This window comes from Balaenoptera physalus (genome assembly GCF_965194825.1).
Source record: "Balaenoptera physalus genome assembly, chromosome: 11".
NCBI lineage: Eukaryota > Metazoa > Chordata > Mammalia > Artiodactyla > Balaenopteridae > Balaenoptera > Balaenoptera physalus.
Genome location: NC_138896.1, coordinates 23,163,627 through 23,183,057, shown reverse-complemented (window position 1 = coordinate 23,183,057; position 19,431 = coordinate 23,163,627). Strand labels below are relative to the sequence as shown.

At 43.0% G+C, this 19,431-nt stretch overlaps 1 protein-coding gene across 1 annotated transcript in view; it reads right to left on the bottom strand.

Annotated features, from left to right (window-relative positions):
• The window catches only part of LOC309638923 (BOLA class I histocompatibility antigen, alpha chain BL3-7-like), a 33,690-nt gene that overhangs the window by 2,435 nt on the left and 11,824 nt on the right, over positions 1 to 19,431 (bottom strand). The window lies entirely within an intron of this gene.

The following is a 19,431-nucleotide window of genomic DNA, read 5'->3' as shown; positions in this document are numbered from 1 at the left end:
AAACCGGACACCCAATGGGAGTGAGAACTGGGTTCGCGTCACGAGTGTCCAGGCAGGAGGGCCCGACACAGGTGGTGAGAGAGAAAGTGAAACTCTGGGAGACGGGGAACCCTAACACGGAGCGTCAGAGCCCCAGACACTGCCCTGGAGCCTGGGACCTTGAGAGCCTCGCCCTCCCCGGGACCTGGGACTTTGCCCTGATCCCTCCCCTCCTGCACCAGGAGCTGTTTGTCGCACTGTCTCCCCGAGTCCTGGCCCAGGGGATGTGTAGTCAGCGATTTTCAAAACATTTTGGTCAGAATATTCATACAGTCTTACAAATTAGTGAGGACCCCCAGGATAATTTTGTTTATGTGGTTACTTCTACCGATATTTTCCTTAGTAGAAATAACAGAGTTTAACATTTTAAATTAATTTATTTAGAATAATATTAATAACCCATGCATTTAATATGAAAAATAACTATTTCCCAGAATAAACACGGTAGTTGGGAAAAGCGGAGCTTTTTACGTTTTTATATTTTTGCAAGTCTCTTTCTTGTCTGTCTCATTAGAAGACCACTGGATTTTCATGTTTGCTTCTGCATTGAATCTGTTATGTTGACTGAAGTCTGTGAAAATAAAAAGGCCCACACAAATGTAGGAGTAGTTTGTTTTTTTTTTAATGTGGACCATTTTTAAAGTCTTTATTGAATTTGTTACAGAGTTGCTTCTGCTTTATGTTTTGGTTTTTTGGCAGCGAACCATGTGGGATCTTAGCTCCCGACCAGGGATCAAACCCTCACCCCCAGCCCTGGAAGGGGAAGTCTTAACCACTGGACCGCCAGGGAAGTCCCAGTAGGAGTAGTATTTTTCATAACCTTTTCAGATAATCGTGGATGTTTATCTTTGATACAAAACTAAAACTGCACAAGTGGCAGTTTCTCAAAGGTTATTTTCAAAGTGGACCTGAAACAATATCATTGAATATTTCCTATTCTGTTACATTAAAATCCATAAGCCTATTTTGCACATTGAATGTCTCGTACTAATGTAAGATTTTTAAAAAGTAATACGTTGTTTCACTAAGTTATATGGATCTTCCAGTGTCATTCGTTCTTTCAAGTAAAAATTGTATTCCATGAAAAAGAGGATAGTTCAGCTCACACAAATTATTTTCCTTGGGACATAGTACTTTGGAATGTAGCAGAAGGGCTTGATGGGTACTTCCCATGTCATCACAGAAGATACTTTTAAAATGAGGATTTAAGGATGGTGATTTAGGAAAGATAAGAATTTTTATTTATTTATTTTTTAAAATTTATTTTACTGAAGTATAGTTGATTTACAATGTGTTAATTTCTGCTGTACAGCAAAGTGATTCAGTTATATATATATATGTATATATACATATATATTTATATTCTTTTCCATTATGGTTTATTAAGAAAAGATAAGAATTTTTAATGCATCAACCAGGACACTTTAAAGCAAACATGCTTTTTTTTTTTTTTCTGCAAGTAAGTTGTGGTGAAAATAATTACTAGTGCAGTTTGCTACCATAGTCTCTATTAATGCTGTTATACCTCAAAGCAAGTGTCAACATAGCAAAAAGACAAATATTATCTTAGTAATTCTATGAAAGTAGGTTTCACCTCATGGATCTCATGAAAGGGTCTCAGTGACGTCAAGAGTTCCACAGACCACACTCTGAGAACTGCTGTTCTGAATAAACCAGGGAGTCTCCCAACTGATCCCTGCCTTTGCCTTCTCGTCATTTCCAAGAATCCTTCTCCCCGAGCTGGACTTGCTGCCTCCCTAAACTTAGCTGAGGGCCCTGCCCAGGACTCCTCTAGGAGAGAACTCACCCCCTGAAAATTGGTGCCAGTGTCTGGGAGGGAGGTGGAGGGACAGGTGTTTCCCTTTGGACCTGGGAACAGTTTGTGCCTGAAAGCACCACACCCACTCATAACCTAGTTTGGTTTTGTTACACACCAGCTTAATATGTATTCATATCCCAGACAGAAATCTGACATAGTCTCTAAGGGAAATAATATTGGCCCTTTCATCTCACATGGGTCTAATGTATATGACTTGAGGCCCACAAAGCATGAAGAGCAGTCCTGGCCAATAGAACGTTCTGTGATGAAGGAATTATTCTGTATCTGTCCTGTCCAGTCAGGTAGCCCCTAGCTGCATGTGGCTACTTAGCACCTCAGAACTGGCTATTGTGCTGAGCACTTATATTTAATTTAAATAGCCATATGTGGCTAGTAGCTAGCATATTGGGCAGTGCATATCTAGAATATTCTTAATCTTAAGTCTCTTCCCCCAAAAAGATACTGTGTGACTCATAGGTTGATGCATATTAAAATAATCTTCATATGGAAATCATGGATTTGTCTACGTGGGTCTTAGATATATCCTTAAAATACAGCATGCACCGAAAGTTTCATTAACATGTATTTTAACAACTAGAGTGTTCACACATTAACCAAACCATAGTTTATCACCCTAAGGTCATAAGTGTTCAAAACTGCCCATCACTGGAGATAATCCTTGTCTATATTACATTGAGCTCTTGGTGTTGTTTTCCTTAACCTGGTAAACATAAGCAGACACAAAGAGTTCACTTAGCCCAAGAGGAAGTAGTTATAGAATACATCATATATCAAATACCTTGTAGGCCCTGTACATACTTGTAAAATTATAAAGTAGAAGATGTAACCTTAGAATTCTTTACTTACTGCTCCTGCTATACTTTCCCCCCAAGTTCGATCAATTCTGTTTCCCTTCACCCGTGGACCCCTCTCTCCTAGATAAAAATATACATGAATTTTTTTTCGGTTGCGCTGGGTCTTCGTTGTGGCGTTCAGGCTTCTCTTGTTGTGAAGCATGGGCTCTAGAGCACGCAGACTCAGCAGTTGAGGCCCGCGGGCTCTCTAGTTGTGGCGCAAGGGCTGAGTTGCCCTGCAGCATGTGGGATCTTAGTTCCCTGACCAGGGATCGAACCTGTATCGCCTGCATTGGATGGTGGATTCGTAAGCACTGGACCACCAGGAAAGTTCCTTTACATGAATGTTTTACACTTGTGGAATGAAGAGTTATATGACCCAAAGCTGAAAAATCATAAAAAGCCATAAATCTTCTGTCAACCAGACACTCACAAAGATACAAACACATGCCCCTATTCAAACTCAATGACACTTTAAAAAAAAATTGACAAACAGGTAACCTGTCTCAATGTTCTTCAGCCAAAGACCGCCAGGAGCAAATTTGTGGGCAAACAAGTTGGAGTTATTACTGGATGCAGCAAGGAGGGAGATGACACACCATAGGGGACCATGCTGTCTTAGTGTGAGGTGTTAGATAGAACATATACAGGATGTGGGCTCTGGTTGGGTGATTTTGAGGAGGGCGTATGGAGGAGGGGCTCACTCTAGATTGGGTGTTGTCAGGAAGTGTGGGCAATTCTGTGACTGGGCTTGTCAGTGAATCTTCCCTGTATGGAGGGAAGACTAGAGTGAGGATGCAGCTGTAATTGGAAAGAAGCCGTGGTCACTCTTGTCAGCACAGGGAAAGGTTTGGTCCATTGTGAGGTGCACAGTGCTGCCTTGTTTGGTCTGTACTTGGACAGAATGATGTCGTGGGCTTGTTTTGTCTCACTGCGTCATGGCCTCAGATGTCCTTGTCTGATGTTGATGTTCTGTGAGATGACATATGTCCAACAGGAGAATAACATGGCCGCATGGTGAGCTCCAGCCCAGCTTCTGAGTAATATTCCATTGTATATATGTACTACATCTTCTTTATCCATGCGACTGTAGATGGGCATTTAGGTTGCTTCCATGACATGACTATTGTAAATAGTGCTGCAATGAACATTGGGGTGCATGTGTCTTTTTGAATTATGGTTTTCTCTGAGAAAATGCCCAGTAGTGGGATGGCTGGGTCATATGGTAGTTCTATTTTTAGTTTTTTAAGGAACCTCCATACTGTTCTCCATAGTGGCTGTATCAATTTACATTCCCACCAACAGTGTAAGAGGGTTCCCTTTTCTTTACACTCTCACCAGCATTTGTTGTTTGTAGATTTTCTGATGATGCCCATTCTAACTGGTGTGAGGTGATACCTCATTGTAGCTTTGATTTGCATTTCTCTAATAATTAGTGATGTTGAGCATCTTTTCATCTGCCTCTTGGCCATCTGTATGTCTTCTCTGGAGAAAAGTCTATTTAGGGCTTCTGCCCATTTTTTGATTGCGTTGTTTGTTTTTTTACTATTGAGCTGCATGAGCTGTTTATATATTTTGGAGATTAATCCTTTGTCCGTTGATTCGTTTGCAAATATTTTCTCCCATTCTGAGGGTTGTCTTTTCGTCTTGTTTATGGTTTCCTTTGCTGTGCAAAAGCTTTTAAGTTTCATTAGGTCCCATTTGTTTATTTTTGTTTTTATTTCCATTACTCTAGGAGGTGGATCAAAAAAGATCTTGCTGTGATTTATGTCAAAGAGTCTTCTTCCTATGTTTTCCTCTAAGAGTTTTATAGTGTCTGGTCTTACATTTAGGTCTCTACTCCATTTTGAGTTTATTTTTGTGTATGGTGTTCGGGAGTGTTCTAATTTCATTCGTTTACATGTAGCTGTCCAGTTTTCCCAGCACCACTTATTGAAGAGACTGTCTTTTCTCCATTGTATATCCTTGCCTCCTTTGTCATAGATTAGTTGACCATAGGTGTGTGGGTTTACCTCTGGGCTTTCTATCTTGTTCCATTGATCTATGTTTCTTTTTTTGTGTCAGTACCATATTGTCTTGATTACTGTAGCTTTGTAGTATAGTCTGAAGTCAGGGAGTCTGATTCCTCCAGCTCCGTTCTTTTCCCTCAAGACTGCTTTGGCTATTTGGGGTCTCTTGTGTCTCCATACAAATTTTAAGATTTTTTGTTCTAGTTCTGTAAAAAATGCCATTGGTAACTTGATAGGGATTGCATTGAATCTGTAGATTGCTTTGGGTAGTATAGTCATTTTCACAATATTGATTCTTCCAATCCAAGAACATGGTATATCTCTCCATCTGTTGGTATCATCTTTAATTTCTCTCATCAGTGTCTTATAGTTTTCTGCATACAGGTCTTTTGTCTCCTTAGGTAGGTTTATTCCTAGATATTTTATTCTTTTTGTTGCAATGGTAAATGGGAGTGTTTCCTTAATTTCTCTTTCAGATTTTTGATCATTAGCATATAGGAATGCAAGAGATTTCTGTGCATTAATTTTGTATCCTGCAACTTTACCAAATTCATTGATTAGCTCCAGTAGTTTTCTGGTGGCATCTTTAGGATTCTCTATGTATACTATCATGTCATCTGCAAAGAGTGACAGTTTTATGTCTTCTTTTCCAATTTGTATTCCTTTTATTTCTTTATCTACTCTGATTGCTGAGGCTAAGACTTCCAAAACTATGTTGAATAATAGAGATGAGAGTGGACATCCTTGTCTTGTTCCTGATCTTAGAGGAAATGCTTTCAGTTTTTCACCATTGAGAATGATGTTTGCTGTGGGTTTGTCATATATGGTCTTTATTATGTTGAGGTAGGTTCCCTCCATGCCCACTTTCTAGAGAGTTTTTATCATAAATGGGTGTTGAATTTTGTGAAAAGCTTTTTCTGCATCTATTGAGATGGTCATATGGTTTTTATTCTTCAATTTGTTAATAGGGTGTATCACATTGATTGATTTGCATGTATTGAAGAATCCTTGCATCCCTGGGATAAATCCCACTTGATCATGGTGTATGATCCTTTTAATGTGTTGTTGGATTCTGTTGGCTAGTATTTTGTTGAGGATTTTTGCATCTATATTCATCAGTGATATTGGTCTGTAATTTTCTTTTTCTGTAGTATCTTTGCCTGGTTTTGGTATCAGGGTGATGGTGGCCTCATAGAATGAGTTTGGGAGTGTTCCTTCGTCCGCAATTTTTTGGAAGAGTTTGAGAAGGATGGGTGTTAGCTCTTCTCTAAATGCTTGATAGAATTCACCTGTGAAGCCGTCTGGTCCTGGGCTTTTGTTTGTTGGAAGATTTTTAATCACAGTTTCAATTTCATTACTTGTGATTGGTCTGTTCATATTTTCTGTTTCTTCCTGGTTCAGTCTTGGAAGGTTATACCTTTCTAAAAATTTGTCCATTTCTTCCAGGTTGTCCATTTTATTGGCATAGAGTTGCTTGTAGTAGTCTCTTAGGATGCTTTGTATTTCTGCGGTGTCTGTTGTAACTTCTCCTTTTTCATTTCTGATTTTATTGATTTGAGTCCTCTCCCTCTTTTTCTTGATCAGCCTGGCTAATGGTTTATCAATTTTGTTTATGTTCTGAAAGAACCAGCTTTTAGTTTTATTGATCTTTGCTATTGTTTTCTTTGTTTCTATTTCATTTATTTCTGCTCTGATCGTTATGATTTCTTTCCTTCTGCTAACTTTGGGTTTTGTTTGTTCTTCTTTCTCTAGTTCCTTTAGGTGTAAGGTTAGATTATTTATTTGAGATTTTTCTTGTTTCTTGAGGTAGGCTTGTATAGCTATAAACTTCCCTCTTAGAACTGCTTTTGCTGCATCCCATAGGTTTTGGATCGTCGTGTTTTCATTGTCATTTGTCTATAGGTATTTTTTGATTTCCTCTTTGATTTCTTCAGTGATCTCTTGGTTATTTAGTAACGTATTGTTTAGCCTCCATGTGTTTGTGTTTTTTACGTTTTTTCCCTGTAATTGATTTCTAATCTCATAGCGTTGTGGTCAGAAAAGATGCTTGATATGATTTCAATTTTCTTAAATTTACTGAGGCTTGATTTGTGACCCAAGCTGTGATCTATCCTGGAGAATGTTCTGTGCGCACTTGAGAAGAAAGTGTAATCTGCTGTTTTAGGATGGAATGTCCTATAAATACCAATTAAATCTATCTGGTCTATTGTGTCATTTAAAGCTTGTGTTTCCTTATAATTTTCTGTTTGGATGATCTGTCCATTGGTGTAAATGAGGTGTTAAAGTCCCCCACTATTATTGTGTTACTGTTGATTTCCTCTCTTACAGCTGTTAGCAGTTGCCTTATATATTGAGGTGCTCCTATGTTGGGTGCATATATATTTATAATTGTTATATCTTCTTCTTGGAATGATCCCCTGATCATTATGTAGTGTCCTTCCTTGTGTCTTGTAACATTCTTTATTTTAAAGTCTATTTTATCTGATGTGAGTATAGCTACTCCAGCTTTCTTTTGATTTCCATTTGCATGGAATATCTTTTTCCATCCCCTCACTTTCAGTCTGTATGTGTCCCTAGGTCTGAAGTGGGTCTCTTGTAGACAGCATATAGATGGGTCTTGTTTTTGTATCCATTCAGTGAGCCTGTGTCTTTTGGTTGGAGCATTTAATCCATTCACGTTTAAGGTAATTATCGATATGTGTGTTCCTATGACCATTTTCTTAATTGTTTTGGGTTTGTTTTTGTAGGTCCTTTTCTTCTCTTGTGTTTCCCACTTAGAGAAGTTCCTTTAACATTTGTTGTAGAGCTGGTTTGGTGGTGCTGAATTCTCTTAGGTTTTGCTTGTCTGTAAGGCTTTTGATTTCTCCATTGAATCTGAATGAGATCCTTCCGGGTAGAGTAATCTTGGTTGTAGGTTCTTCCCTTTCATCACTTTAAATACATCATACCACTCCCTTCTGGCTTGTAGAGTTTCTGCTGAGAAATCAGCTGTTAACCTTATGGGAGTTCCCTTGTATGTTACTTGTCCTTTTTCCCTTGCTGCTTTCAATAATTTTTCATTGTCTTTAATTTTTGCCAGGTTGCTTACTATGTGTCTCGGCATGTTTCTCCTTGGGTTTATCCTGTATGGGACTCGCTGTGCTTCCTGGACTTGGGTGGCTATTTCCTTTCCCAGGTTAGGGAAGTTTTCGACTATAATCTCTTCAAATATTTTCTCTGGTCCTTTCTCTCTCTCTTCTCCTTCTGGGACCCCTATAAGGTGAATGTTGTTGCGTTTAATGTTGTCGCAGAGGTCTCTTAGACTGTCTTCATTTCTTTTCATTCTTTTTTCTTTATTCTGTTCCACAGCCATGAATTCGACCATTCTGTCTTCCAGGTCACTTAACAGTTATTCTGCCTCAGTTATTCTGCTATTGATTCCTTCTAGTGTAGTTTTCATTTCAGTTATTGTATTGGTCATCTCTGTTTGTTTGTTTTTTAATTCTTCTATGTCTTTGTTAAACATTTCTTGCATCTTCTCGATCTTTGCCTCCATTGTTTTTCCGAGGTCCTGGATCATCTTCACTGTCATTATTCTGAATTCTTTTTCTGGAAGGTTGCCTATCTCCACTTCATTTAGTTGTTTTTCTGGGGTTTTATCTTGTTCCTTCATCTGGTACATAGCCCTCTGCCTTTTCATCTTGTCTATCTTTCTGTGAATGTGGTTTTTGTTCCACAGGCTGCAGGATTGTAGTTCTTGTTTCTGCTATCTGCCCTCTGGTGGATGAGGCTATCTAAGAGGCTTGTACAGGCTTCCTGATGGGAGGGAGTGGTGGTGGGTAGAGCTGGGTGTTGCTCTGGTGGGCAGAGCTCAGTGAAACTTTAATCTGCTTGACTGCTGATGGGTGGGGCTGGGTTCCCTCCCTGTTGGTTGTTTGGCATGAGGCAACCCAACACTGGAGCCTACCTGGGCTCTTTGGTAGGGCTAATGGCCGACTCTGGGAGGGCTCATGCCAAGGAGTACTTCCCAGAACTTCTGTTGCCAGTGTTCTTGTCCCCACAAAAGCAGCCACCCCCCGCCTCTGCAGGAGACCCTCCAACACTAGCAAGTAGGTCTGGTTCAGTCTCCCCTGGGTTCACTGCTCCTTGCCCTGGGTCCCGATGCACACACTATTTTGTGTGTGCCCTCCAAGAGTGGAGTCTCTGTTTCCCCTAGTCCTGTCAAAGTCCTGCAATCAAATCCCACTAGCCTTCAAAGTGTGTTTCTCTAGGAATTCCTCCTCCCATTGATGGAACCCCAGGTTGGGAAGCCTGACATGGGTCTCAGAACCTTCACTCCAGTGGGTGGGTTTCTGTGGTACAAGTGTTCTCCAGTCTGTGAGTCACCCACCCAGCAGGTATGGGATTTGATTTTGCTGTGATTGCGCCCCTCCTACTGTCTTATTGTGGTTTCTCCTTTGTCTTTGGATGTGGGGTATCTTTTTTGGTGAGTTCCAGTGTCTTCCTGTCAATGATTGTCCAGCAGCTAGTTGTGATTCTGGTGTTCTCACAAGAGGGAGTGAGAGCACGTTCTTCTACTCCGCCATCTTGGTTCAGGCTCTGTATGACTTCTAATCTTCTAAATTTGTTAAGGTGGGGACTTCCCTGGTGGTGCAGTGGTTAAGAATCCGCCTGCCAATGCAGGGAACACGGGCTCGATTCCTGGTCTGGGAAGATCCCACATGCCGTGGAGCAACTAAGCCTGTGCGCCACAACTACTGAGCCTGTGCTCTAGAGCCCGTGAGCCACAACTACTGAAGCTCGTGTGCCTAGAGCCCGTGCTCTGCAACAGGAGAAGCCACCACAATGAGAAGCCCGCGCACCACAACAAAGAGTAGCCTCCGCTTGCTGCAACTAGAGAAAGCCTGCGCATAGCAAAGAAGACACAACACAGCCAGAAATAAAATAAATAAATTTATTAAAAAAAATTTTGTTAAGGTGTGTTTTATGACCCAGAATGTGGTCTATCTTTGTGAATGTTTAATGTGAGCTTGAGAAGACTGTGTATTCTGCTGTTGTTGGGTGAAGTAGTCTATAGATATCGATTATATCCAGTTGATTGATAGTGTTTTGAGTTCAATTATGTCCTTACTGATTTTCTGCCTGCTTGCTCTGTCCATTTCTGAGAGAAGGATGTTAAAGTCTCCAACTAAAAGAGTGGATTCATCTATTTCTCTTATCAATTCTATCAGTTTTTACCTCACAGAGTTTGACCCTCTGTTGTTAGGTGCATTCACATTAAAGATTTTAATGTCTTTTTGGAGAATTGACTCTTTTATCAGTGTGTGACGCCTTTCTTGCTATTTCTGATAACCTTCCATGTGTTGAAGTCTGCTGTGTCTGAAATTAATATAGCTACTCTTGCTTTCATTAGACTAGTGTTAGCATGGTATATTTTTCTCTATCCAGAACCTCTGTGCCATGAGTTGGGTTCTCCCCATCATGCTGTCAGATCAGGGTTATTCCATAAGGTAGAAGCCCAGGGCCCAGCATCTTAGGGTGACCTCACAGTCAGAGATAGAGTGATGGGTTGCATGTGTCTTTGGGGGAATCTGAGGGGATGAATCAGAAAATTCAGACATTTTGCATCCCTAATGGGACACTCCAGCAGCACTCATGTGAACATCCTGGGAACAGACAGGACAGTTGAGTTGGGGGGAGAAAGACACCAGCCTGGACTTGGGGTCTGGGATAATCTCCTGTTCCTTGGATAGCTGTAAGTTCAGGTTGAGACAACTCAGAGAAAGAGGCTCCAGGTTTCTGGGTTGGAGAACACCACTTCTGGTCCTGACCTGTGTGGGGGCCAAGTAACTCAGAAGAGCTGGAATCAGACTTCCAGACAGATTGAGGGTGAGGCAGAGAACAAGGCCTGAGAGAGAGAAAGTCGCCCAGAGTATAGTGCCCATTGCTGCCACCGGAGTCAAAGGGAACTGCTAACCACTTACTTCGGGGATTGTCTTCCCCTCCATCCCTGGAGAGACTGGATGCCTTAGTTGTCCTGAGAGAAGGGCGGGCCCTCAGAGTCATGCTCTTGGCACAGAATCTGGAAACTCCAGAGGACTCTTCCCTGTGGTTCTAGTATCAGACATAATTTCTCTTCTTGGCTTCTTTTTTCTGATTTTTTTTTTTTTTAAATTAAGGATCCTAAGGTAGCTTTTTTAAAAATAATTAATTAATTAATTAATTAATTAATTAATTTAAAATTTTTGGCTGTGTTGGGTGTTCGTTTCTGTGCGAGGGCTTTCTTTACTTGCGGCGAGCGGGGGCCACTCTTCATTGCGGTGCGCGGGCCCCTCACTGTCGTGGCCTCTCTTGCTGTGGAGCACAAGCTCCAGACGCGCAGACTCAGTAGTTGTGGCTCACAGGCCCATTTACTCCGCGGCATGTGAGATCTTCCCAGACCAGGCTCGAACCCGTGTCCCCTGCATTGGCAGGCAGATTCCCAACCATTGCGCCTCCAGGGAAACCCCCTGATTTTTTTTCTATTTATGTGTCTAATAAGTATCTTACTAACATTAATCTTTGACTTAAGAAACATTCTAAAGAGGAACAGTTTCAACACTGTCTTGCTAAATTCTGACCCTGTTCTTTAGTAATTACTCATATTTCATCTCATATTTACTTCTGCAACATCCTCTATCTACATCCTTAACCCATAAAATCTGTTCCCTTCAGTCCTGTAAGTGAAATATGGACTGCACTGTAATTGAATATAATAGTTAAAACCTTTGGCCACTCACCATATAGAAAAAATCTGGTTGCACATTGCTTTGTCCCTGCTATAATGAGGATCTGAACATACAACGTCAGCAATCGACTTGTACTTGCTTGTATTGATAGATACAGTAATAGGGTTTAGGAATCTTGTGTTGTTTGGTCATATTTTTTTGACAAAACATTCTTATACAACTGAGCTATCAGAGCAAGTATACCCACATCTCTTGAACCCAGCAGTTTAAATAAGGGACGTTCTTCTTAAGCAGCTAGCATCTGCTCCCATGTCTTGAGAATGCTAAACTACGTGAGTCTTGATGAGACCACCTCTTATTACAGAAGCCAAAAGCACACTTTCCTAACCTTTAATGTTGCTGGGGCACAGGCAGGCATCCTATTCTCTGGCAATCTGGTGCACTTATGCCAGATTTTGATTTAGGAGTTAGTTACATGAAGAACTATGGCCTGTTCTATCCACTAATTTCCTGAGACCATTCCCTCCTCAACTCTTCATTCTCATCTCTATGTCCAGGAGAACTATACCCATCAGTTGGGTCTATGAATCCACCAAGATAGCTACTGCCAAACACACCTCTGGCTCTACCCCTGTCTGTATTCACTACTTCTTCCTCCTCTGCTCCCCACCAGATCACACCCACTCTCCACTAGCTTGTCCTCATGCATCATATGTTCTGTTTACGTACTGACAATCCCAACAATCCTCTCAACCACTGATGACTCCCCCACCTGCTCCTCCCTCTCACTGCAGCTCCCGCACTGACTCCCAGCTCTCTTGGGGCAGAATTTGCAAGCAGGTAGGCACACATATCCCTACCTCTTTACACTCGAAAAGCCCCAGTAACGTTTAATAAATTTCCCTTTTTCTAAAATTAGCCAAATTTGTTTTCTGCTGCTTATAGTTAAGACTACTAATTTAATATTAAGCTAAGTATCTATTTCTACCATCTCAAAACACAGCTGATATAAGACTGAACTTCAGGACCAAGTGACTTCCAAAAACTCATATACACCTGAACCTCACATGGCTTCCACTCCCCCCTTCTTTTTTTTTTAAATTTTTATTTATTTATTTATTTTTAATTTATGGCTATGTTGGGTCTTCGTTTCTGTGCGAGGGCTTTCACTAGTTGTGGCAAGTGGGGGTCACTCTTCATCGCTGTGCGCGGGCCTCTCACTATCGCGGCCTCTCTTGTTGCGGAGCACAGGCTCCAGACGCGCAGGCTCAGTAATTATGGCTCACGGGCCCAGCCGCTCCGCGGCATGTGGGATCTTCCCAGACCAGGGCTCGAACCCGTGTTCCCTGCATTAGCAGGCAGATTCTCAACCACTGCGCCACCAGGGAAGCCCCACTCCCCCCTTCTTATTGCAAAAATTATCAGAACACCTCAGAAAGAAATAAACCAATTCCCACTCCAGATAGCTCAAGTCTCATAATGTATCAATAGTAAGCAGGTACGAGTTGCAAAACATTTACTGTTTGCTCAGCTGCTTAGAAGGATGGCAGGAGAAATTCTGTGACAGAAAAGGTGCTCCAGAAATGGATATGGATGTTGTAATCAATTCCTATTCCTGGCAGGGGCTGCAGTCCCATGATATAGTCACTCGTTCTCATACCTTTGTCTCAGTGGCAGGTGAAGAACCAAATCAAAGGCAACAGAAGAGAAAAATTAATAATTAATACACATTTTAATAAGTACTTTAAAGACATTTCAACCATTCCCTTGTAGAGAAAGCAGACCAAGTGTTACGACTCCCATTTTAGAGACAAAGCAGTGAGGACAAGAGACTCCTGACTACCATAAGGCTCCAGTCACCTAAGTGCATTCAGAAGCCCCGCAGGACCACCTAGCTGAGGCAGAGAGCTGGGAATGATGTAAAGGAGCAGAGGATCAATGAAAACACCGAGGGCTGTGCCCAGGAGGTCTTCTCTCAGGGTCTCAGGGTAAGTTTGGATCTCATGCAGTCAAGCCACAGGAAAGGGAAAATTCTCCCAGTGAAGGAAGATGAGAATTCATAGAGAAACTCTTGAGTTCTGGCATTGGTAAAGGTTACCTTCCCACCATCATAATCCAGAGCAGCTCCAGTCAGCCTTGGACAGTAGGACAGGATCTGGCAAGACTCAGGGCCGGTGCATATATAGACCCCAGCTGAAGACAGCTGCAGAGTCCAGAACCCCTCCTCAGGGGTGAAGCTGAGAAACCCTTTTCTCACCACTGACTCTCTTGCCACCCTCACCGGGCAGAATTCTGGCCACATTCCGTTTTCCTGCGACCATTCCCCTCCGACTCCTCCTTCTCACCTCTATATCCAGGAGAACTAGACCCATCAGGGATGCCTAGAAATCCACCAAGATAGCTACGGCCAAACACACCTCTGCTTCCACCCCTGTATTTCACTGCTTCTTCTTCCTCCCCTGCTCCCCACCAGATCCTGTCCACTGTCACTTCCCAATACACTTTGCCCCACGTGAAGCCCTTACTGCCCAGCACGCCAGGCTCCGGATCAAATCGCTGACCATGCTGCTATGTGTTCATCCACAAGCCAGTGAATATCATGCTCTTCCCATTTGGAAACACTGGGAGGTAGCCGCTGGCTGTCTGGGAATTCAGGATGATCCTCCCTGTGGGGACAAGGAGATAAAGGCGTGGCATCACAAAAGACAGCAAATGAGATTTATCCCATAGGTCCCGGGGCCTTTATGACAATGGGGGGAGACTCCTCAGGGGGCCAGGCCAGAAACTGCTTTTGACCTTGTGCTCATACTATTAGCAACCATATCTGGAAAATGAAGAGAACACAGAAAATTCAAGGGCACAGGCAGTGTGATGAGACTTGAGAGGGAAAAACGGTAAGGACTGGGATCAGTGCAGCTGCACAAATCTGGGGAAAGGTTTGTGGTTTTGAAATCTGAATTCTCAAGATAAAGAATTTGGATACATTAGTCACACGAAGACCTTCCTCTTTAAAATGAAAGAGCTGACCCATAAATAATGGAGCTTCACAGGAAAGCTGCAATTAGCAAACTTCAGCCACTATCCTCTCCAGATGCTCACTTGTTTTATATTCCAGATCCCTCATCAATTTTCCTAGAATAAAAGTACCAAAGGACAGCAAGCGATTCTGACACCACATCTTCTAGGTCAAATTCTCTTACTGTTGGCTAATATAACTTTAGAAGGTGACAAAGCACCATGAAAACGCAAGTGAAATAGAGAAATCAATTCAGGAGACACCCAGAGCTGTCCAGTGTAAAGTGGTTCATGTAAATATCCCGGCCAACATCTGCTGAACCCACCTGGTGCTTCATTAAAGAGTACCTGTGGACATATTCCCTGTTGTTAAACTAAGTCCTAAACTTCTAGTCCTAGACCATACTATTTCTCTCCACTCTCAAAGATACCTCTTTTAGATTCATTCTCCCAGTATTCTTTAAATTAAAAAAATTTTTTATTGTGTAAAAACACATAACATTTACCATCTTTACCATTTTTAACTGTATAGTTCATTAATGTTTTAAGCGTACTTAACTTGCTGTGCAACCAATTTCCAGAACTCTTCCATTCTTCAAAGCTGAAACTCTCTACCCATTGAACAGCAGCTCCGCATTTCCCCCTCCTCCCAACCACTAATCTACTTTCTGTTCCTGTGGATTTGACTACTTCAGAGACCTCGCATGAATGGAATCATACAGTACTTGTCCCTTCGTGACTGGCTCATTTCACTTAGCATAATGTCCTCAAGGTTCATCCATGTTGTAGCATGTGTCAAAATTTCCTTCCTTTTTTAGGCTGGATAATATTCCATTGTCTGCATATGCCACATTTTGTTTTTCCATTCATCCACTGATGGATGGATTTGGGTTGCTTCTACCTCCTGGCTATAGCGAATACTGCTGCTATGAACACGAGTGTGCAAATATCTCTTTGAGATCCTGCTTTTAATTCTTTGGAAAGTGGGAATGCTGGATCATATGGTAATTATGTTTTTAATTGTTTGAGGAAATGCCACACTGTTTTCCATAGCCTCCCAATTTTCTTTTGCTTCACTGTTAAATGTGAAATACCTTTTTACCAACTCTGAGACCTATTGACTATGATTCTGCTTTAGTCTAGGTAACATTCTTAGACTATCATGTGGAATGCTCTCTGGTTTGGACTTGCTTAGATTCCCTCCCCAATGTCCCTGCGTGGTGTGAGTGACGTGCACAAGAGCAAGGAACTCTGAGAAGCCACGGCCACAATCAAAACCTAAGGAAACATTATAGAGAAAGAAAGAAGGTTTTCTAGGCTCAGAACCCCTTCCTTTACCATGGAATCCTTTGAGTCCTTTCTCTAAAGAAAGAAGTTTATCTGAAAATTCTTGTGTCTGTTTTTTGATTTGAGGACTGATAGGCTTTTCAATCCAGAACTTCTTCCTGGGGTATCTAGAGAAAATGAAGTCACAGTTAGAACTCCTGAGAGAAAGGCATGATTTCCCATCATCAGCACGTGCATGCGCACAAACACCAGCAATGGACCAAAGGGGCAGAGAGTAAAAGCTGCTTTTCCAAGTGGTCGGTTTCAACATCAGAGTCAAAGAGTAGATATATAGAGTTCTGAAGAAAGGGTCATGATCCAAGGATTCTCTACCCACCAATATATCATTTATAGACAATGTTAAAAAAGAGAGAAAGCCATTTTCTGCCTTTGAAAGTGTTTGAAACATGCCAGTAATACTACAACCTCTAAGGAAATTACCTGAGGATATAAACTAGACAAATTAAAATTAAGCTTTAAATATACATTTTTAAAAGCTTTAAATTTAAAATGAAGGAAGTGCTGGGCAGAGATATATAAGCTAAATACAAAATGAAGGAAATCTGAGGTCTTGATCTTATTATCAAACAGGATTGGATTCAAAGCAAAAAATTATTAAGTAAGACAACAGAGGGTGTTTTATGTTACTAAGAAAATTATAATCCACAATTAAGATACAACTCTCCTTAAAGGTCATACAGAAAAAAAGTATCAAATATAAAAAGCAAGAACTATAAGAATACAAGTAAAATGGGCAAAAACTCATTGCTAATAGGAATCTTTGAGTGATTGCTTCTAGTCCATAACATATCAAGAAGTCAAAAAATAAGTGTCAATACAAAATACCTAAATAACAAAACTACTAAGGAAAACTTCATGGAGATAGAGCAAATCCTATTCCAAGAACACAGAGAATGTACCTTCTTTGCAAATGTTTGGAACTGTCCAAAAGTTTACAACGTACAATACACAAAGCCTCAATAAAGTCCAAAATGGTAGAAATGGCAACAAACTTGTCTGGTCACAAGATTTAAAAACGATGAAACATAAAACTGTTAGAAAAAACCCTGCACACCACTGACAGGAAAAAAAAAAAAAGAGGGAGGAGAGTCCTTGAAGAGGATCTTATCCTGGAGGAGAACGTTGGACAGAGTTCTCACCTCCTTGTCTGGACCTGGCTTGTCTAGTGCTTGTTCCCTTCACCCGCTGCCTAGAGGACGGTCCCTGCCTTGTGCTGGTTGGCAGCCAAACCATCAGGACTTACGGTGTCTTGATTTTTGGAGTCGATGGCACTCAGCAAGGCCCTGCCTGAGCCCTCCCTGCTTTGTCTCCCGCAGAGCCTCCAGAGCACAGGTGACACAGCATCCCAGCCCTGACGGAGAGGTCACCCTGAGATCCTGGGCCCTGGGCTTCTACCCTCAGAGGTCACCCTGACCCGGCAGCGTGATGAGGAGGACCAGACCCAGGCCATGGAGCTTGTAGAGACCAGGCCTTCAGAGGACAGAACGTTCCAGAAGTGGGCGGCCCTGGTGTTGCCTTCTGGAGACGATCAGAGACACACGTGCCACGTGCAGCACCAGGGGCTGCCTGAACCCCTCTTCCTGAGGTCCGGTGTGGAGGGATCTGAGGCGGAACCTTCTTCTCAGGGAAGTAGGAGCCCTTCTGGGGACTTTCAGCAGGGTCAGGGCTCAGATGTGAGGTCAGGGCCCCTCACTCTCCTTTCCTCCTCAAAGCCGTCTTCCCAGCCCAGCATCCCCATCAAGGGAGCACTTGCTGGCCAGCTTCTCCTTGCAGCTGCTGTCAGTGGCGTTGTGTTTGCAGGAGTTCAGATTGCTGGAACTTTGCCTGCAAGAACTGTGCTCTAGAACACCAAGAACTCAGGTTAGGAAGGGATTCTGGGTTTCATTGTTCTGACCCAAGGGTCTCACACCTCAGGGGTTGAATTGCAACTCCTGTCTTCGTGCCTTCTGGAGCCAACGTGCAGACATTCTGTTGTGCAGCAAAGCGTGGAGGGACCCTGGCTGGTGGGAGGCCAGCTGAGAAAGTGCAGGTGAGCTGGGAGGCTGGGGACCTGCTGGATCCCCTGAGCCCCTGTTCCAGGTCAGGCCAGTGTACGTGGCTGCCTTTGGACTCCAGGACCTTGATCTAAGTTCAGCTCCCCTTCTCCTCTATGAGGGTTCCAGGAGCAGGGCCACATGAGGCCCAGAAAGTACCAGATTGCCTGGGGAATGGGTCTCTTTCTAGTGGGACAAAAATTCTCAGGTCCGTCTCCTGCAGGATCCTAAATGTTTTTACAAAGATGAAGTAGTATTAAGCCCAGTCCTACAATGAACTGGCAAATCTGAAAGGAGAGTGTAACCTGCATGTGTGTCTGTCTGTGTGTGTTCACATGCGTATAGAAATGTGTGTGGATGTTTGTGTGTATGTGAGTGGGTGAGTGTACACAAGCATGTGTGGGCCTTTGTATGCGTATGTGTGCTTTTGTGGTGTGCGGGTGTGCATTGCTCTGATGCGTCCTCATCCTGGCCCCCACCCTGGCCTTCTCCAGGTGCCCCTCCCACCTCAGGGGATATAAGAGACAGGACAGCTCTCCATCTGCACATGAGTAAGAAGCTGAGGTGATGAGTGTTGGGGAGAAGTGGTCCTCGTCCTCTTGGAAGAAAGAAACAGGAGCTGCACGCGTGGACTCTCTTCCTTCCCAGGATTTTGCGTTAGTAAATGTGTCAGATACCATTTTAAGGGACTTACATGAATCAAATTATTTAAATCTCATAAGAGTCCTCTGAGATAGGGACAGCAATTAACCCCATTTTACAGACAAGGAAACTGAGGCCTCAGAGCTTGGCTGGCCCTCAGCTGGCTGAGCCATGACTCTAAGGCAGCGTTCTGACCGCCGCGCCCAGGTCTGTACTCACTCTCCTGTGTTGACTCCCATACACTGTTCACCAGCCTCACTAAGGGTCACCTCCTCTGGAGGCTCTGACAGCTTCCTTGTCCCCTCTGGGCTCTAAGACTGGCTGGGAGTCTATTGCGTTTCTCACACTCCCTATAGGTGTGTCCATGGGGTCTGAAGTGACAGGAGAGTTGGTTCTACATTGGCTGCTGGAGTGTGTTTGCCGGAGGTGGGGGGAAGTGAGGGTCACATCTGGGCTGTAGGGCCGCAGTGGTGTTTGCATCTGGGTGTGAGCTGGGCTTTCCAGATGCTGAAGGGTGAAGACCAGCAGGGGCCGTGCAGAGTTTACTCATCACTGTGTTATTTCACAGCCTGAAACCACGGCCCCTCGTGGGCCTGAGAGTCACAGGGGTGTTCACGCATCTCCTTCCCATCCCTGCTGCCCTGACTGCTCTTCTTCCAGCTGACTTTCTGGGAACATCTGCTGTCCAAGGTGACACATGAGGAGGGGTCTGGCCACACCCCTGCTCACCAGCACTTCCTGCCACCCTGCGTGCTGCTCCCTTCTGGGGCCTCCTGGATGAAGTGAGAGAACAGCAACTAGGATAGACAGAGAAGCTGACCTTATGCTGGTAAAGAGAAAGCAGAACGTCTGTCACCAAGAAATGGAAAGGGTTGCCTTAGGGAAGAAGACTGAGTAGTTTCTTGTGGGCTGTTACAGTGGCAGCCTCAGACTTCTGCTGGATGTTGACAGGAGGCTGACCTTAAT